Here is a 21100-nt window from a genome sequence, read left to right as displayed (position 1 = left end):
CCGACAGGCGTAAGTGGGGTCATGGCGAAAGTAAGGAAAGTCTGTGACTTTTCATTCCCCTGTGACGTGATCTCTAATTTTTCCTGAGTAAGACTTGTGAATGACCGTCTGTATATTATAAGAGTCCTAGATAAAGCTGATCTTTTATGGAATAGTGATGTTCTGCTTTAGTTAGAAATGTCAGTGCATCTCACAGAAAGTAATTTAAATGTCTAGCAAAACCCAAAGGCTCTTTAAAGGGGTGTGAACCCTAACTGTCACTCTCCAGTACTAGAGATTGAGCAAGGAATCCTGGAGACACGGATTTCACTCTTTGCCCTTCCCCTGCAAAGATTTGAGCTAGTCACTGAACATCCTGGAGACTTAATGGCCTCATCTATATAAGGGAGCTGGACTTTCTCTTACTAAAGAAGTTGTTGTGCGGGTGAAATGGGGCATCTGCTGACTCTGTATTAGCAAGGGTACTTTAAAAATGAGAAATTTTTCTTTTTCTTTTCTTTTCTTTCTTTCTTTCTTTCTTTTTTTTTTTTTTTTTGAGACAAAGTCTTGCTCTGTCACTCAGGCTGGAGGGCAGTGGCACAATCTCAGCTCACCGCAGCCACTGGCTTGGCTCCCAGGTTCAAGCGATTCTCCTGCCTCAGCCTCCTGTGTAGCTGGGATTATAGGTGTGCACCACCATGCCCAGCTACTTTTTGTATTTTTAGTAGAGACAGGGTTTCACGATGTTGGTCATACTGGTCTCAACCTCCTGACCTCGTGATCCACCCTCCTGGCCTCCCAAAGTGCTGGGATTACATGCATGAGCCACCGTGCCTGGCCGAATCTTTGAATCTTTGCTTTTCAAATGCCAACAGGGTTCCTGATTTCTCTGACTACTAGGAAGCTGCTCCCAAATTCTCCAATGAAAACTAATACCACTTGGCTAGAATTTGCACAAAATGTGAGTCGCTCTGTGTCTGTGGGAAGACTGGAGCAGAGTACGAAAGGACTATGACATCAAGAACAATGACAGTGGAGGGACCAGGACAGCTGTTTGAGATCCTTTGTGGTTTGATTGTTCTGCCTATGAGAGACAAAGTGTGTATGTGTTGTGTGTGTTTCTGTTTGAGTGAACAATTGAGTTGAAAAAATGTATTCCTAAAGAGGTGATGATGCCAGATATATTTCTTGGTGTTTTTTTTTTTTTTTTTTTTTTATGGAATCTCACTCCAGCGTGGCTGACGCTGGAGTGCAGTGATGCTATCTTGATCTTGGCTTACTGTAACCTCGGTCTTCCAGGTTCAAGCCATCTCACATCTCAGTCTCCTGAGTAGCTGGGACTGCAGGTGCATACCACACCCAGTTATGTTTTTTTTTTTTTTTTTAATTTTATTTTAGTAGAGACAGTGTTTCACACTGTGTTATCCAGGCTGGTCTTGAACTCTTGAGCTCGGGCAGTCACCAGCCTTGACCTCCCAAAATGCTAGGATTGCAGGTGTGGGCCACCGTGCCTGGCCTGCCTGATGTATTACTATTGGAATAGGCCACCAAGGAAAGAATGTGACGTGGAGAATAAACATTGGATTTCAAATCAGACCCATGTGGTTCTACATCTGTCGCTTCTATGCACAGGTCTCTATCCTGGACCTGTGTTAAGTTACTTTAACTCTCCAAATCTTTCTTTTCTGGCAAGAAAAGCTAAAGCCATCTGTCTCACAGGCTTATGACAATAATACACTGAGAGCCAACACTGCAAAGAAAGCAAAGGGCCATGACTATTACATTCTAGTTAATGGATAGGCTCTCTAACTGATAGGGCAAAAGGTGACATGTTACTTAAACATTCTTTGAAGTCTGACTAGAGTTTGAAAAGTGTCACATTTCAAAAAGTGCTTGACTTTTTGAAAAATAATAGCATTTGCCCTTGGTATAATTATTTGAGGCACTAAAGTTGTTAGAATAAAAAAAAAGTGTCCACACTATGTTTTCTCGTTTATGGTCATACTTAGAATTGTTGATGGTGATAAAATACAAAATCATGGAATAGATCAGGCTCAGAATCTTTTCTGAGAGTCCCAGGGGCCTGTCTCTTGGGTGCATTCTAACTTCTCATTGGCAAGTGCAGGGCAGAGCAAACAGCAAGTCCAGATCTGTAGCTTCCCTTCAACTTTTTTGCTTAGGCACTTGATCCTCCACTGCAGATGCCTAGAGGAAGATTTGCAAAAGAACTGAGAAATTCTTTTCGTGTCTTGAGAAAGTTTTTTTGGGGAGGTAGTAGGGGGGAGCTTTATAGGCCAACATGAAATAAAAAAAAAAAAGTACTTTTATGAAAGCTATCCATCAAATGTCAAGGATAATAATCAATTTTCTGTCACAATGAACTGATAAAAGCTTTCAGTAATAATGTCATTGGGGGAAAAATTTGTGTTGGAACTCGAAATGCACAGCCCTGATATCAAACGAATTCATAAAAGCTCGATGCTGCTGTAGCCCTCGGAGGCATGACAAAATACAATTTCTCATCCACAGGATATAGAATAATTCCCCTTTTTTATTTTTATGCTGAGAAAAAGCAGAAGGAAATCTGAATTTCAAAAAAAATATTACACAATCCTGCTTTTGCAGGTGAACATTAGTGATCATTTTGGCCGCTGATATCAGAAACGTTCTGGTGATTTCTCTCACATCATGCAAATGGCTGCATAATGCCTGCTCCTCTTGGAATGTACAATCAAATCAGCATTCTAATGCTACAAGCCGGTGATGAGCTTGGGAATAAATATGCAGGAGCGCATAAAAAAAATCAAGGCAATCAAGAGCAGCCAGCGTCCTCGCTCGGACTATAAATCTTTGTCTATTTCAATCGTAGGGCTGGCCGAATCAGTGTAAAATTCCAGCGGGGATGTCATCAATTTCTGTTAACCTCTCTATTCCTCTTTGTGTTGGCTCTGGGGTGATGGATTGGTTTTGTCACTTCTGCTCAGTTCACAGTATGTTAACATGGAAGGGTGCAGGCAGGTGATGAGGAAAGGTTATTGCTGTCCCAGCCTTGACCCTCATGTGCTCTCTTCTGTAGGATTCTGGGTACCTTTCTGTCTGGGGACACGGTATCTCCTTCTGGTTCCAGGATGCTCAGCTCAAAGACCACACGTGGGCTGGGCCAGTGTTGAATTGTAGGTCATCCTTTTGAAGTGGAAACAGAGTTGTCTATACAGCTCGCAGAGGAACAACTTTCTTTCCTTTAGTTGTTACGGAAGGAGTTAGGAACCTGGGCCCCCAACAGGAGAGAACGTTCTCTGTGTTAGCATGGGTACCTTAGAAACCAGGATCTTTGCTTTTCAAATGGCAATGAGGTTCCTGATTTCTCTAGGACTACTAGGAAGCTACTCCCCATTTCCCCAAATTCTCCAAAGAAAACTAATACTACTTTGTTAGAATTTGCAAAAAGCGTGAGTCCCTCCTTGTCTGCAGAAAGACTGGAGCAGAGTGTGAAAGGATTGTGATGTCAAGAACAATGACAGTGGGGGACTAGGCCAGGTGTTTGAGATCCGTTGTGATTTGATTGCTCTGCCTATAAGTGTGCATGTGTGTGTGTGTGTGTGTGTGTGTGTGTACCTGTGTGTGTGTTTCCGTTTGAATGAATAACTGAGTTGAAAAAATATATTCCTAAAAGTGATGCCTAATGTGTATCTATTGGTATAGGGTATTCCCAGAGATCCTGAGTTACTAATTATTCCAGGGCATAGCTGTGTCTTTCTGTGCCTCACTTTCCAAACCATAAATGGCTGTTCCCAGCTGTCATGTTATAGTCCTCCGCAACAATTCTAACATTGAATTTGGGATCTTCATTCCTCCTAGAGATGCGTTTTAACACTTTACAAGACGTGGTCAGTGCACAGTATGTAGCAATAAACCTAGTGGCTGCGTCCATATTCTCACAGCACACACATGTGCTTCTGAGAATTTATCCAAAGGAGTTGAAATTAAAATCTTAAAGGGCTATTAGCATTCCGGTGTTTATTGCAGCACTATTTACAACAGACAAATATAAAAACAACCAAATTGCTTACTGATGAATGAATGGATAATACAAATGTGGTGTATACATAAAATGGAATAATATTCAGGCTTATAAAAGAAGGAAATTCTGCCATATGGGACAGCATAGATGAGCTTTAAGGACAATATACTAAGTGAAATAAGCCAGTCAAGGGACAAACCCTGCATGATTCCATGTATATGAAGTAGCCACAATATTCAATAGGCTGAAAGAGTGTTTGCCAACAGCTGGTGGAGGGGAAGTGGGAAACTGCTAACCAAATTTCAGCTAAGTCAGAAGATTACGTTCTAGAGATCTGCTGTACAACATAGTGCCTATGGTTAACTGTATTGTGCACTTAAAACTTTAAGAAGGTGGATCTCATGTTAAGTGTTATTACCATGATAACATAAAATTTCAAAAAAATCCATAAAAATATGCTATAGAATGGGCTATTTTTGTTGCAGTTGCTACTGTTATTAACACATAGCTTACACTATGTGTTATCCTGTCTAGTAACAACTAGCCAAAGGTGGCTACTTATGTTTTAAATTAATTAAAATTAGATTAAATGTAAAAATTTAACTCTTTAGCCTCACTAGCCAAATTTGAAGTGCTCACTAGTCACCTGTGACCCATGAGTATTGCATTAAACAGCATAGACATTTAGCATTTCCATCATCATAGAAAATTCTATAGGATGGAATTGGCTTAGGTTGCATTAATCTAAGTGAGCTTATGCCTTTCAAAGTAGTCACCAAGGGAAGCCAGATACTTATTTCAATAAGGTTGCCATTGTTGAAACATGGGAACATAGTTATGCAGCTATTAATCAAAGATGAGGCATGCTCCTAAGGTAATGACTTGCTTGGAAATTGACTAAAGGAATTCCAAAGAAGTTTCATGCTTGTTTTGAGTGATGGCAAAGTTATTGAAATAAGCATGATAGAAAGAGCCTATGGATCTTTGCTTTAGGCTCATCTGGATTCCAGATACAAATCTGACACCTCCCTGGGTCTCAACTATCTCATGCACAACAGAAGAAATAACATTTATTCCCTAAGTTTTTTTTTCCTGAAATTTAAATAAGATAACATTGTAAAAAATAATTAAAAAAATCCTCTAGAACAGAAGCTTAGAATCTATTTGTTCACATGAACTTAAAAATGATGTAGGCATAACAAGATCTTCAAAAAGGTTTATGAAACAGTATACAGTAAAAAGCATAAGTGAAATGGTACTTTTAAAATTACTGGAACATGAAACCTCATTTCATGTTCAAAATACTCATTTTGGGTTGTGTGTGTGTGTGTGTGTGTAATTATTTTAGGGTAAGCTAGAGCAGGTGGGTGTCTGTCTCCTGGTTCACATTCACGTCCCTTCTGCTGACTACCAAAGTTTTTCTGGGCTTCTAGGACCTCCATTTGGAAGCTTAACCCTCCATGGAATGGCACATCAGCCATAACTTCTGCAGGGCATGCATTGGCAGGCTTTGTCCTCAATGTAAGTTAAGGAACAGGATGCTGTCAGTGGAAGGTCATGTTCCAAGCCTGGGATTCCATGTAGGCATATTGATCAGGTGGTCTATAACCCCTCCTCTAGTATCTCTCACTTTTAATCAGAACGGGAAATCTGTGTGTAAGAGTATGCTTTTGAGCAAAGTCTTCCTCCTTTATTGAGGGTTTTGATTCTTCACACTGGTCTCTGCACTTGGAGCCTTTTCTGCACAATAGCCACTCCCCATGGCCACCCTCAAGGAGACAAGATACTACTCTAGACCCAAGAATATGGCTGAGGCAGGAGCATCTTGCCAAGGCTTGAAGCTTAGCAACCTACTGTTTCAGGCCATCAGAACATCTCCACCTCTGAACAATCTGCTCATGTTGTGTCTCGAGGCTATAGATCTTTGTCATGTACATCAGCTAAGTGCTCTATAAACATCTGATAAATGGTTAGTAAATGTGGATGAATATTACATGTTCACATTATCACACAACATATTGCCAATGTCATTGAGTCTAGTTTGCCTAACAAAATAGCAGCATTATTTTATAGCTGTATTTAAGACTTATCAATTAATTAATTAACCAATTAGTTGGTTTGTTGGTGTATCAGCCTATTTTCATAGTACTATGAAGAAATATACAAGACTGGGTAATTTATAAAGGAAAAGAGCTTTAATGTACTCATAGTTTCACATGGCTGGGGTGACCTCATGATCATGGGAGAAGCAAAAGAGGAGGAAAGGCATGTCTTACATGGCAGCAGGCAAGAAAGCGTGTGAGGGGAACCACCCTTTATAAAATCCTCTAGTCTTGTGAGACTTATTCACTGTCATGAAAACAGCACTGGAAAGACTCACCCCCATGGTTCAATTACCTCCCATTGGGTTCCTCCCATAACACGTGGGGATTATGAGAGCTACAGTTCAAGATGAGATTATTGTGGAGATACAGCCAAGCCACATCAGTTGACACATTACCTTATTCCAACATTTAAGGCCAGTAACCAGGTGTATGGAATGAACATGATAAAAAGAAACTTAACAAAGTAGAAGGAAGAAAAAAATCATGTCAGTATTAATGCACATTAGATTCAATACATACCAATAAACAAAGATAAAAAATGTCTGTGAAATTGTACTGAATTTCTACTATGAGTTGAAGTATTTTGTTATAGTATTATTTCTGAACCTCAAAACCAACTTTTTTGTTTGTTTGTTTGTTTTGTTTTGTTTTGTTTGAGACAGAGTCTCGCTGTCACTAGGCACCAGGCTGGAGTGCAGTGGTGTGATCTCAGCTCACTGCAACCTCCGCCTCCCAGGTTCAAGCAATTCTCCTACCTTAGCTTCCCAAGAAGCTGGGACTACAGGCACGCACTACCACGTCCAGCTAATTTTTGTATTTTTTAGTAGAGATAGGGTTTCACCATGTTGGCCAGGATAGTCTCGATCTTTTGACCTGGTGATCCACCTGCCTCGGCCTCCCAAAGTGCTGGAATTACAGGCATGAGCCACTGCACCTGGCCCCAACTGGGTTTTTAAGTTAACGAATGCACAGAGAAATCAATTGATTTGTTCAAGGTCACTCAGTGAATACAAGATTCTGGATATTCAGGATCCCTTTCTACCACATGGTGCTACAACTACAAAATCCAGTTTGGTGAATGTCAAAATGCAGAAAAATGGACAAATAACAAAGGCTGGGGATTTCCATAATTTGGAAAAACTATTGTGTTTAGACATGAATGTAAGTATGTCAAACAAAGATCTGAAAAATAAAACCTTTAGCTGGAACCCACAGTCTGGCAGCCCCAGTGATACGGAGAACCTTTATCCTAGGAAACATAGCAACTATAGTTTAGAAACCCACCACTACTAACTCCATCTGGGGAGGCACTATCACGTGGTGGTGAGACACAGAGCCACTGAAACCAGATCATGCGCAGTGGAATCTCTGCTCCGCCATTGGCAAGTTCCATAACATTGAGCAAGCTATTTCCAGCCATCAAGGTCTTGTTTGCCTCATCTATAAAGTGGGGTCTTGTTACCCGCTTGACAGGACTTCCATGGAAGTTAAATCTGTGAATCTACATGAAGCACTTAACACGGTGCTTCCTTGGACTACATCAATGGCACCTGCTCGTATTTTTATAGTAACCGGTGCTCACAGTGCACTGTGGTGCACAGAGTTCCTCCACATGCATGATTTCACTTGGTCCTGGGCTGCTTTAGGCAGATGTGGTATCAGAATCATCACACTCATTTTGTTGATGAGAAAACTGCACAAAGATAGTGCAATCTACCCTCATGACCACACAACCAGTGGGCTGCAAGTCTAGCTGGATTCAAACATACAGCATTTAAAAGAGAGTTAACACGTAAATTGAAATAAAAGATTAGCATTGCTATGGAGACCAGGTTAATCAGAAAACATTGTGGTATCAGCTTCACTTTGAACCATGTATGTATCTATATGCCTGTGTGCGTGTATAACGGGGATCTTATTACACACATGTGCAGTCACAAACACACACAAGTGTGAATGAGGTTGGATAACTATTTTTAAGGATTCAGAATAATCTGACTCTGAGGTGGTGGTAGTAGGAAGGTATAGGAAAGACCAGGTAATGGACAAAGGCAAGTGGGAGACATACCCATCCAAGCAGATGTTAAATTCTAAGTCCTACTAGCACAAGAATGAACTGTAGAATTTACTACGTTAAGAAAATATCCAATAGAATGCCTGATATGCTACAAGTTTTTGTGATTAGTGGATAAAAGAATAATTAAAATATTGAATGGAGAAATGCAGGAAGCCAGCAGAAATATCATTCTAAATAGTCCAGTGGTTCTCTACAGAATCATGATAGAATCACTTGCAGAGCTCTTTACAAACTGTGGTGCCTGGACCTTAACACAGACCAACAGAATCAGAATCTCTGGGCATGGGACTTGAGCAGAAACACTTTGAGTTCCTCAGGAGAGTCTAGTGTCTAACCAGGTTTGAGAACCATTTGATTTGATACCACTCTTTAATTTTACATATGGATCCATGTGCAGAAAGGACTTGCTTAACGATACAATGCAAATGTGTGGTGTTGTGAAAGCAAGGGTGTGTGTGTGTGTGTGTGTGTGTGTGTGTGTATACTGTGATTTCTTGTGCTATATCTTTTATGCATGCTTGTGATTATTTGACTTATAAAAGTCATTCTCATTTGCCCGCTTTCTATAAGTCTCTCTCTTCCAGGGTTTTCCCTTTTAGAAGCCTCTATTGACTTCTTGCATGTACAGGATGAGTGACTTCCTCCACCTGGTGTTCCCACAATTCCTTGCATTTCCCAAAGCACATGGATCCCAATGCATTGTGCTTATGAATTCTTACTCCTGTGTCCTCCACTATATGATGAGCTCATCAAGGAAAGGGAGGATGTCTCCTCTTTAGCTGCTGTTTCCGGGGCATGACACATAGGCTTAATAGATAATGAATTAATGTAGGCCAGTTGCTTTACATATATAAAAGTCATTTATATATGCATATTTGTGTGAGTGTATATCATTTGTGGATGATTTAGTCAAAGAATACATTTTCCTTGTACATATGATTAAATGTAAATGAGATAATTTAATTTAATTTGACGGAATCTATTGAGCACTTATTATATCTAAAACAGTTTGTAGAAACAGAAAATTAATGATAAGTAGGACACAGTCTCTGACCTTGCCAGAACTTTCAGGCTAATGGGTCAGGCTTACCAGTTGTAACAGTGCATTCTTCAGAGTGTGTTAACTGTGGTGACAGACAGCAGATAAAGCTCTGAAGGAGCAAAATTAAGTCAAAAACACTTGGTTAAATAAAGCATTAATTCAATAGTCCTTAAACTCTCTTTGGAAGGAAGTTATATCTTTGCTGGACCTTGATGAAGACTACAGATACACTTTCCAGAACATTTGTAGATTTGGTGTGGATTATTCATGGACCCTTTGGCCACCACAGATACAGAATAAAATGCTGGGCCCTGATCACTACCTCAATGTGGTTCAATGACACGAAGCTTTGAGCTTTCTGTGCCATGTACTGAGCCAGGGTTTCTCCCATTCAAGACAAATTAGCAACATAGGGACTAAATATGTTTATAGATTCTTACCTCCGCTTTGCAAGGGCTAAAAGGATTAAGAAGAAGGTTCATTCACTGCAGAGATGCCAGGCATGACAGTACCCAGTTGAATTGCCTCTTGATGTGGCTATAGCTTGGTCCACGCGAAGAAAACCCTAGAGCATCACGGGCAAGGCCAGAGTTCAGCCACTACACTGTTCATTGAAAGAAACAAGTGCTCATCCTTACGATGGGTAGGGTCACTTCCTTGTTTGGGATTGGCATGTCAATGGATTCCTCATTGTGCTGAAACAAGGGTGCCATTTCTCTGGTAATATCATTCACTATTTCCTGGGCTGAAACAACTGATGAGAAATTTCTGTTACCTACCTGCTGTATTATTTAATGCAGTGGTTTTCACACTTTGAGATCTCACTTGACAGATTTAAAAATTATTGAGAACTCAAGCTTAGGTGGGTTATACCTATTAATATTTACCATATTAGCAATTAAAACCAATGTTTAGAATACATATGTATTTATTCATTTACAAATAACAAAAACATAACCATTACTTGATAATGAAAACAAGATATTTATTTAAAAAAATGAAGTGTTCTTACCAAAAGAACCTCTGAGAAAAATGACATTCTTTTTTACATTTTTGCAAATCTCTTCTAATGTCTAAGTTAGAAGACAGCTGGATTCTAATGTCTGCTTCTGTATTCAATCTGTCATGAGTTATTGTTTTGATTGAAGTGTATGAAGGAAATTGAGCCTCAATTGGAAATTGTAGTTGGAAATAAGAGACGCATTATAATAGTTTTTTCAGATACATAGGGATAGTCTTTAATACTACAACAAAACTCAACAAGTGGTAGCTTCTTAAAGGTTAAGTTGTAATATAAAATTTGAAACCATATCAATGAGCTTTTTGTGCTCTGTTATTCTAAAATTCTACTGGTCTGTTTAAATGTAATTAGTGATAGCTTCATACATAATTTTGTAGTATCATATATCTGTCATTTAGAAAGTACAGCATTGGTTCACGAAGTTACATGGGTCTTCTAAATGCTAACACGTTTCCTTATACATTACCAAAAAAAATCACCTTCGTTAATCATTAAGACGATTTGCAGTGAGCTCATCAGAAACATCTTTAAGTATTGAGAAGTTGTCAGGGTTATGATAGGAGATGTAAGTTTTTCAAAATTCTAATTTTAACTTGAAAGCTCCAATTTTATTATTGGCAACAAATACAATCGGTTGTTTTTTTGGGCTTTCGGAACCTGAAGGGGGGGTATTTAAAGTGTCTTTAAGTCTTCTCATTAGGAGGCATGTTCTTATGATTGATGAGACCATTGTATTTCTGGAAGCAGCAGAAGGGCTTTGAGCATCTATCCCACTTTGTCAGTCAGAATACCGTAAAAACTGTGCTAGAAAGAATAGCGACCTCCAAAGGTATCCACAGTCTAATATCCAGAACCTGTGGATATTACCTTAGATGGCAAAAGGGACTTTGCAGCTGCGATTAAAGTAAGAACCTTGAGATGAGAAGATGATCCTGAGTTATCTGGATGGACCTAGTCCTATCACGTAGGTTCTTATAAATGGAGAACTTTTTGTGACTGTATTCAGAGCAGCGATGGAGATGTGACCACAAAAGAAAGACCCAGAGAAAGGCAGTGGTGCTGACTATCAAGATGAAAGAAGGAGATTATAAGCCAAGGAATGCAGGCAGCCTCAAAAGCTGGAAAAGACCAGGAGATGAACTCGCCCGCAGAGCTGCCGGGCAGGGAGGTCACCTTGCTGACACCTTGATTCAAAACACAAAGTGAGACCTTGTTAGATTTCTCACCTATAGAACTGTGAGATAAATAAGTGTGTGTTATTTTAAGCCACTGTGGTAATTTGTGTGTCAGTGGCGGAAAATTAATATAGACCTGTACTCCTTGGTCAAGATACAACATTCATAATTTTTACTATTTTATTAAAGTCATTTTAAAGTAAACCTGGCAGGAGAGATAACTATCAATGCATTTTGGGGCCACTGCCTCGATCAGGGCTAGCACTCCAGGAGTTTTGCCCACCAGTGCTTTGTGTCACCAGTGCAAATGTCAACACAGGGGAAAAGGCACATAACATCTGGGTATGATTATAAACATAGTTTTGGCTGGGTGTGGTGGCTCACGCTTATAAACTCAGCACTTTGAGAAGCTGAGGTAGGAGTATTGCTTGAGCTCAGGAGTTCAAAACCAGCCTGGGCAACACAGCAAGACTGTCTTGAAAGAAAAAAAAAAATTAGCCAGGCATGGTGGTATATTCCTGTAGTCCCAGCTATGTAGGAGGCTGAAGCAGGAGGATCCCTTAAGTCAAGGAAGTCCAGGCTGCAGTGAGCCATGATCACACCACTGCATTCCAACCTGGAGGATAGGAGGAGATCCTGTCTAAAAAAATTCTTTTGACCTCATGGTTCTTTGAAAATGTTTCAAGGACCTTACGTGTGGTTCACACGAGATTTTAGTTGTACAACCGTTTTTCGTAGCATCATCATAATTCCCCCCATCAGTCAAGTTCAATTTATGAACTACCTAAAGAATAAACTAAACAGTTATGGGTATCAACGAGCAAGATGAGATGGAAATTTGGAGATCTTGAATTTTATCTTTTGAGAGTAACTTCCATAATATTCAGATTGCTGGGAAATTTTCAATGCAACTTTGACTTTTAACACATCCATAATCTGTACATAAGCATTTTCAGTGTATTAATTTTGGTTCCTCTCTACCTAATATTTCCCAGTATTTACCAATTTATATAAAGAAATAAATACATACATCCTTCTGTTTCAGTACCTGGTTCCATCCATTTCGATCAAAGTATTCACTTTCTCAGAGAATTAAAAATGATGAAATCGATGAAGTTTTTCCACGTGGGAAACTTTTTTGGGGAGCAAATTCAAACCATCCAAGCTGTAATACATGGAGCTAAAAATGTACAATGTGGGCTTTCAGAACCTGAAGGTGTGCATTTAAAATGTTTTAAGTATTCTTATTAAGAGACATGTTCTTTTTGATTGATTGATTTTCAAAAAAAGAAATCTACCAGTGAAGTAATTTAGCAATTATTAAGAGTTAATGGCAATAAAAGTGGTTGGACTGAGGACACCCAAACCCCCTCTGGGAGGAGTTCCACTCAGCATCTGACCAATCCAACTCTATAGTATAGAACTAGACACAACACATAGATTCTTCATTTCTGATTTCCAAAGCAAGGACTGAATGATTTACCTGAGGGGTAGAAACCATTTCGTTTGAAATAACACTTAGAAATTGATGACTTTGCTCCAAATATTAAATCTCTCTAATTATGGTTCTTTTATATACATAGAATTTTTATTAATAATCTGATGTCTTCTAAAGTAGGTATATCGTGAAGACTGGCAAGCCTTTTGTTTCCTAAGGACTCTTAGGAAGGTGTGGGTATGACAGTTTCAAGACAGGGTCGGAGAAAGTGCTGAATGACTCTTCACAATGGAGGGTGGGCCAGTTAGGGTTTTCAAGGAGAAGGTGCAAGTAAAAGGAAACAGCAATAATCGAGGCTGAGTAACGTGAGAGAAGGGTAGGAAAAAAGAAACCTTTCGAGGATGTAGCAGAGAAGAGGAGAATTTGACAAGCAGACATGTTTGATGTGTTTTGTTTTGTTTTGTTTTGGTTTGGTTTATTATTGGGTATGAAAGCTTCAGCAAAATCTATGGTTCTCATTAATGCCTTTGGTGCAAATGGATTCATTCTGGGGAACAGGAATAGATTTGTGAATTCTGCTTCAAAATTGGTGTGTGCAACCAAGAACAGCTGAGATTTGGATAGCATGTAAAAGAAGCCACAGGCAACCCAGGTGAAGCACCTCCCGCGTTGGGTGCGCAGTGTATATTTTCTGACTTGGAATGAACACAAGGGAGTAAATTCAGTTTTCATGAGTAGAGGCAAGAGCCGGGACCAGAAGTAACCTGGTTTTGTGCCTAGGTTTGGGTAGGGCCAAGAACAGGTTTTACACAGCATGTAAGAGCTCCATCGTAGTTAAATTCCTACCAACAATGGGAAAATGAGAGCCAGCATTTTTCTTTCTGTTCTCCTCCTGGATAAATAGGAACACAATAATATTGATTCTATTTCTTGAGTGTTTACTATCCACCAGCCCTAACCAGACACATTACAATCATTTTCTCTCATAGCAACTCTGTTTTACAGATAAGGAAAAGATAAACCTGAAATCATTTGTTAAGATCTTAAGACCAGTAATTATTTCTAGTAAATATTTCTCCTACAATTCCTGGCATTTGACAATTGCACCGAAAACCTTCCTGTCTGGAAGAACCAATGTATAGTAGAGGTGGTGGAAGGGCCTCCCAAGGGCATATTGTCTACTCACCTCCTCCCCAGATGGAAACTCCTACCCCTACCTCATCACCATCATCCCTGTCAGGCTTTCAATTCTCTGTCCAAACAGTGAGGACATGGCACAACAGAAATTGTGTTACACAAGAGCTTGTAATTTAGGATCTGGATGTTTGGCTTCAAGTCCTGATTTTTATAGAATAGTGGGTTGATTCTGAGTGGCAGAGACTTTTTCTGGCTGTTTAGCAAACCTCTTTTATCTTCTTTCCATATAGCAACTGGACTACATTCCCCAGTCTCCTTAATAGTTAGGAGTACCCACATTGACCAATGCAGTATGAGCTGAAGTAAAGAATTTCATATCCAGGACTGGACCTTATAAGCCTCCTATGCCATGGTCTTGCCCAGATCAATCATGGAAGCCACGTGTTAAACCTAGATCCCTGAATGACTAGATGGAGCAGTTTTCTCTCTCATATTTATCCTACTGCTGGCTGGATTTTAAGTGAGAGAGAAAGAATTTATCTGGTGTTAAATCACTGAAATTTGGAGTTTTAGTGTGTTATTAGAACTGGTATTATCTTAATACAATTTATAGTATGTTTGAATATTAAATACTCCTGCCACTCTTGATAATAGCTACTATTGACTTTCCACTTACTGTGAGCTGGGATTGTGCTATGAGTTGAATATGGACAACCTTATTTAGGTTTTATCCAAATTCTACGAAGTGGATAATGTCATCTTCATTTACAAATGAAGAAGTCCCACACTGTGAAAGTGAATTGCCTGGGTCACATACCTGCTGGATGATGGGAGATGGATTAGGAGCTGATTCTTCCTGATTCCTAGCTTCTGTGCAGACACAAAGGAAAAAGAAGAGAGGTTCCAGTCAAGAAGGCAGGGCAGCATCACAGCTGGCCTGCTTAAGTAAAAGGAAGTGTATGCTCCATGGGAGGCTGGAGGGTTGGAGATATACAGGGGCAGGACAAGCCCCACTCTTGGCTTGGATAACTCCTCTTCATTCTTCAGGTCCTGGTTCATGTCACTTTGTTCTGGCATTTCCTTACCTCAGGGTCTCCTCCTGAGCCCACCTCTCTAAAAGCATTAGAGGACACAGCACCAAAGCCTCAGCTCTTGAAGTATCTTTTTCTTTTTAACTGTACTTTAGGTTCTAGGATACGTGTGCAGATCATGCAGGATTGTTGCATAGGTACATACGTGGCAATGTGGTCTGCCACCTCCATCTCCCCGTCGTGCTGTATTCAGGAAACCCATCTCACGTGCAAGGATACACATAGGCTAAAAATAATGGGATGGAGGAAGATTTATCAAGCAAATGGAGAGGAAAAAAAAAAGGCAGGAGTTGCAATCCTAATCTCTGATAAAATGGATTTTAAACCAACAAAGATCAAAAGAGACAAAGAAGGGCATTACATAATGGTAAATGGATCAATGCATCAAGAAGAACTAAGGATCCTAAATATACATGCACCCAATACGGGAGCACCCAGATACATAAAGCAAGTTCTTAATGACCTACAAAGGGACTTAGACTCCCACACAATAATAGTGGGATACTTTAACACTTCACTGTCAGTATTAGACAGATCAACAAGACAGAAAATTAACAAGGAAATCCAGGACTTGAACTCAGACCTGGACCAAGCAAACCTAATAGACATTTACAGAACTCTCCATCCCAAATCCATAGAATATACATCCTTCTCAGCATCGCATGGCACCTACCCTAAAATTGACCACATAATTAGAAGTAAACTACTCTTCAGCAAATGCAAAAGAATGGAAATCACAACAAACAGTCTCTCAGACCACAGTGCAATCAAGTTAGAACTCAGGATTAAGAAACAAACTCAGAATCGCACAACTTCATGGAGACTTAACAACTGGCTCCTGAACATCGACTGGATAAACAATGAAATGAAGGCAAAAATAAAGATGTTCTTTGAAACCCATGAGAACGAAGACACAATGTACCAGAATCTCTGGGACACATTTAAAGCAGTGTCTAGAGGGAAATTTGTAGCAATAAGTGCCCACATGAGAAGCAAGGAGAGATTTAAAATTGACACCCTATCGTCAAAATTGAAAGAGCTGGAGGAGCAAGATCAAGAAAACCTCAAAAGCTAGCAGAAGACAAGAAATAACTAAGATCGGAGCAGAACTAAAGGAGGTAATTCTTGATGAAGGATTTGGGATAATATAAATGAATATAAAGGGACTTTTGTTTTCCAGAAGAAACATTAAGAAAAACAGGAAAATTTGGGTTGTTTCTGAGAACCTCAGGATTTCTTGGTCTGGTGCTACTGCAGAATATGATTGAGGCCCACAGGTCTGTCTCAATGAGGATGTACTGGCATTGGTGTCCCTGTGGTTAAATATTTAAATGCGATGAGAAATAGCTTCTGAGTGCAGCCACCTCCCCCAGCTGGACCCTCTCTCCTCTCCTAGATCCATCCCCATGACCAAGCAACTAAAGGGCTCAGATTCTACGCTTACACTAATCTGGAGAGACTAATTTGGCTGTCCAGGACTGATTGATGACATAACACCTGGTTCCATGCAAGGCTTGTTTCATGCAAGGGGGGTGACATGGCGATTCATATTTTTAGTATGTATATATTCTTAAATCTCCTAATTAGGTGGAGGTTTGAGTATAAGGGCCTCAAACGTAGGAAGTATGAGTTCATATTACAGGAAGGAGAATAATAGGTAAACAAATGGTCTCAACTTTCAATGGAGAAGAAAACCCAGCACAGCTGTTTATTGGATAAAGTGCTTGTGAGTGGCTGTTTGTGTGATACGCAGGGGAAGTGCATCTTGTTTGAGGGAGGCAGCCCAGTCAATGTGTCGGAGGTCAGGGAGTGCACATCCCATCCTCTGATCCTTGATTTCCTCCTCCTTCTCCTTCATGGCTTTGAATTCTTTGCTTGGCCCTTGGTATTCATGTGGATTCCTGCTAGTGGAGACCCTCCTGTCTGCAGTTACGTATCTGCCACCCATAGCTAGATACTTCTGTCCTTTTGAGATTCTGTGTTTGCCCAACTTCTGCCCAGCACATAGGGTAGCTCTTGAGGGGCTCTGGGAATGACTCTGTAGGATGAGAGCTGCTATCCATCCTCAGGAAGTGTCCACTTCCATGAGGCCAGCTGGGATGTACACACACACAATTAGATAACTGTACATGGGGAATGTTTGAGGGGTGTTCTTGCAAACCTGCCCATCAGGGCATGTTTATGAGAGAAAGAAACATTTAGTCCTGGTTTTAATTTTAGTCCAATATGGAAGATTTCTTTTTAAGTGCTCAGTTGGTTCTTTGATAATGACAAATGTCTTCCAAGCCAGTCTATGCATTGAATTCAGGTGACCTCCTTCACTCCATATGGCTGGCAGCCTCTACAACAGAGCTATGTGCATGCCTCCCCTGTAGGAGGCATGGGGCTGTGTATGCCATGTGCTGGCCTTTGTCTTCACTTCCCATCTCCTTACTTGGGCCCTTGGGTTTATCTTCCCTGTCTTGCTCCTTATATTTGACTGTACCATTCATCTTCCCTGGTCTTGACCCTTGCCACTGTCTCAGGACATCTCTTTTGTAGATCCTTGCCTTTCTCCATTCTTTCTCCAATTCCTAACTGCCTTTAGATAACACTATTACTAGCCACAGGCCATGGAACCTCAGTCCTCCTTTCAACCCACGTGGATGAGACAAGCTTGACCACTGACTGCTGGGCCTGTCTTCTCCAACGTTGTGTCCTTCCATTTTTAGCATAAAACCTGCATGCCACGGCACTGAATATGAAATGAATAAATGGAGGAAGGTTCATGAAGATGGAGTATGCTTACCAGCAGCCGAAACAAAAGAAAAGTTCATGAGTAGTTGCTCAGTACAGTCCTTAGGTTGACAACTGGGTAACAGTGTGAAAACAAATTAAGCCAAAGAAATGCCTCCCCTGAGATGCTTCATTACTTTCCCCATCTAGGTGTGGATGCCATTAAGGGAAATTATTGCCTCTTAAACATTTTTAGCTCAATGCCCATTTCCATCTGCATTTGCCTTAGAGGTACATGTTTTCAGCTAAGTAATAGGACGTACAAATTAAATGCAATTTCAAATTTAAACCTGTGCAAGTGTCACTTAGCAAGTCCCCCCTGATAGTCCCAGGGGGCTGCCCACAGCACTGTTGGAAAGTGTATTACTGTACTTGGTTCCCATTATTTAGTCCAAGAGATTCTTATTAAAATGTAAGCCAGCAATAAGTTTCATATTTTATATACTGCACAACCACAGTGCATGTTTGGGCCCTAAAAAATAGGTTTATTTCTCATATCCTTGTTCTCACTTATGTTACTTTTTATTTTCTAATGCACATACTGACATATACATATAAACACCCACTTGGGATATTTTCAAGATTAAAAGGTAGCATAAGAAAAAAAATTGAAAATAGTTACAGAAAAAGGTTGATATATTCAGAACTCAGAATTCTGGCTGGATGCTCAGTTCCCAAGAACCTGGTACTGCAGCCGTAAACTCAGTTGAGACACCAGCCTGGGTAGCAAGGAAGGCTTTCACAGTGGATGTTTATCAGTTGACACTGTTACCTGTGACTCTTTCTTCTCTTGACTTGCTTTTCTCCCAATCCTGGATGCCCAGGAGTTTGGCTGGTGTTCCCATTCCAGTTCTGGTTATCATAGACCCTAGGTTTACCATCCATATCACTTAGCATAGCCAGAATAAAGCTGACTTGGTTACTAGACCGTGACTTCCTTCATGGGAGGGGCTGTGCCAGCTTGTCTCTGCTTTTCCAGTGACTGTGTACTGCCTGATGCAGAGTAGCTTCTAAGTAGGTGAGGTATTGTTGTGATCATCTTGGATTTAGAAGCTGGCCTAGACCCTGGCTTTTCTCATCAATTGATTCTTTACTTCTCCTGTGTTGTGCAAGGGCTCACCTCGCAGGCCCTGGGTGTTCTTTTGGCATTATCTGTGCTTACTGCTGGATCTCTCCTTCTGTCCTCTGAAATCCGTCAAATATATCTTAATTTTTTTTTCAAGCAAACATAGCAAGGAGACTTTGGATATTTAAAAAGTAGAAGTTTGAATGACCCATTGACACAACAAGTTTCATTAGCTTTACCAGGTAAAACCTTCAATCTGTTTACAAATCTGGAAAACGAAAGGACTGGATTAAATAACAGATCTTATCTCTTCTAGATCCTTGATTCTCTTTTTCTGATTCCACAAGAATCTGGATATTCACTATTGACATAAATGAAATTAAAATAACAATCTTCATGGAGTTCCTATCTGACACCCATGGTATAGAATGTAATTTTCTGTGCAAGATTTGGATGGAGATCTTTAAGTTGGTAGAATGATTTCCTTGAAAAAGACCTGTTTTCCATCTGGAGAAGACATGCCACAGTCTTGGAAGGCAAAGCAAGTACTCACCGAACCAGGAGGCTCGGAAAATGTTTACAAGGAGCTTGGAAAGCTACTGAGTTCCAGGTTTAGCAGGCAGTGTAGCAAAAACATAATAACGTAAAAGAAAAAAAATAGAAACTAACTCATTGATTCATTCATTCATTCGAAAGTCTCATTGAAAGTCTGCTCTGTATTGCAAAGGTTTGTGCCATCTAGCTCAGCCAGAACATTTAAAACGTAGTGCAGGAAAAATGAAGAGCAAGGCTACCACCAGCCTTGGAGTGAGCATGTATGTGTGGAGGGAGTGTTCTTTAAACTTTTATCTCTATGCATAGAAATTTTCATGTACTTTCAAAGATGGTGGACACATGTTGAGGAATTCTGTTCTGCTCATTTCACATCAATAGCATAAGAGTTTTCCAGGTGCTAACATAGTTTCAATAACTATCATTCATTCTATAAGAATTTAATTATTCTTTGCTTTGTGATTGATTGTTTAGATTTTTCTTATTGTCCTTGTTTTATTACAAATAATACTTCAGTGAAAATATCTGTAAACATAACTTTTATTTGCTTTTAGATTACTCTGAGTAAATCTCCCAAATATTAAAATGTGGGAACCATTTTTATTCTCTTTAACTATTTATTAATTTTAGCAATATCAATTAGCTCCTTTCCACAGAAGGCAGAATTCATTATCTGCACCATCCTCACCATAGATTTTGTTAGGTGCATTACAATTTTTATTTTGTCAAGGCTGAGGTGCGTTCATGCCCTCTGCCATCACAATTGCCCTACCTGCTTGGCCAGGGTTCTTTATTTAAATTCATTCAGCGCTCATTTCCAACTGTTTTACTTAAGATTCCCTTTTACTCAGTATATCGTTTTGATTTTGTTCTTGCCTCGATGGGTTTTATCATTGAGTTTTTCAAGAGGCTCACTCTGATCCTATCTTCTCCGATTTTTTTCATGTTTGAAAATGTCATCTATTTTAATGCTATGCTTATGGCTAATAGTTACTCGTGAATCATTATTGGATTTGAGTTAACAAATCACATTAATAAGAGATAATAAAGAAGATCAAATTTGGCATTATGATTAAGATCCTAGACTTTGGAGGATCCTAATCCTCCAATATTTGCTCTTGAATCTTGGTTACACTACTTAACTGGCTGTGTGAATTTGGACAAATCATCTAACCTCTCTGAGCCTCAAAGTCCTCCACCAAAGAATGGGGCTTATAATGGAACCTGCTTGCTAAGGTGACCATGAGGTTTAGATGACTTGATGCATAAACAGCACTTAGTGCTCGGCATACAGTAAGCCGTGAATGATAATACAAGATTTCTAAGCAAACTTTCTTTAAGCAGTTATTGAGTATTAGTACTTTATTAGTATAATTATTGTCATTCAACTCAAATAGCACTTCTTGAGCATGTTCTATTAAAAATTAGATCTAGTATCTGGGGTCATTATGCAGAGAAAATAAAATATTAAGTTCCTAAGTTTGAGAATGGAGGCATGGAAATCCCAGTAACAGTCACCTGTTTGTAAAGCTTTTGATCACATGCTTTCTTATTCTGGAGATAGAAACTTATGTACCCACCACTCACTGCTAGATACCCCCGCTGGTGACACCTCTTACAC

Source organism: Saimiri boliviensis, chromosome 2 (genome assembly GCF_048565385.1).
Source record: "Saimiri boliviensis isolate mSaiBol1 chromosome 2, mSaiBol1.pri, whole genome shotgun sequence".
Lineage (NCBI taxonomy): Eukaryota > Metazoa > Chordata > Mammalia > Primates > Cebidae > Saimiri > Saimiri boliviensis.
The sequence above is the reverse complement of the archived record's forward strand: the minus strand, read 5'-3'. Positions refer to the sequence as shown.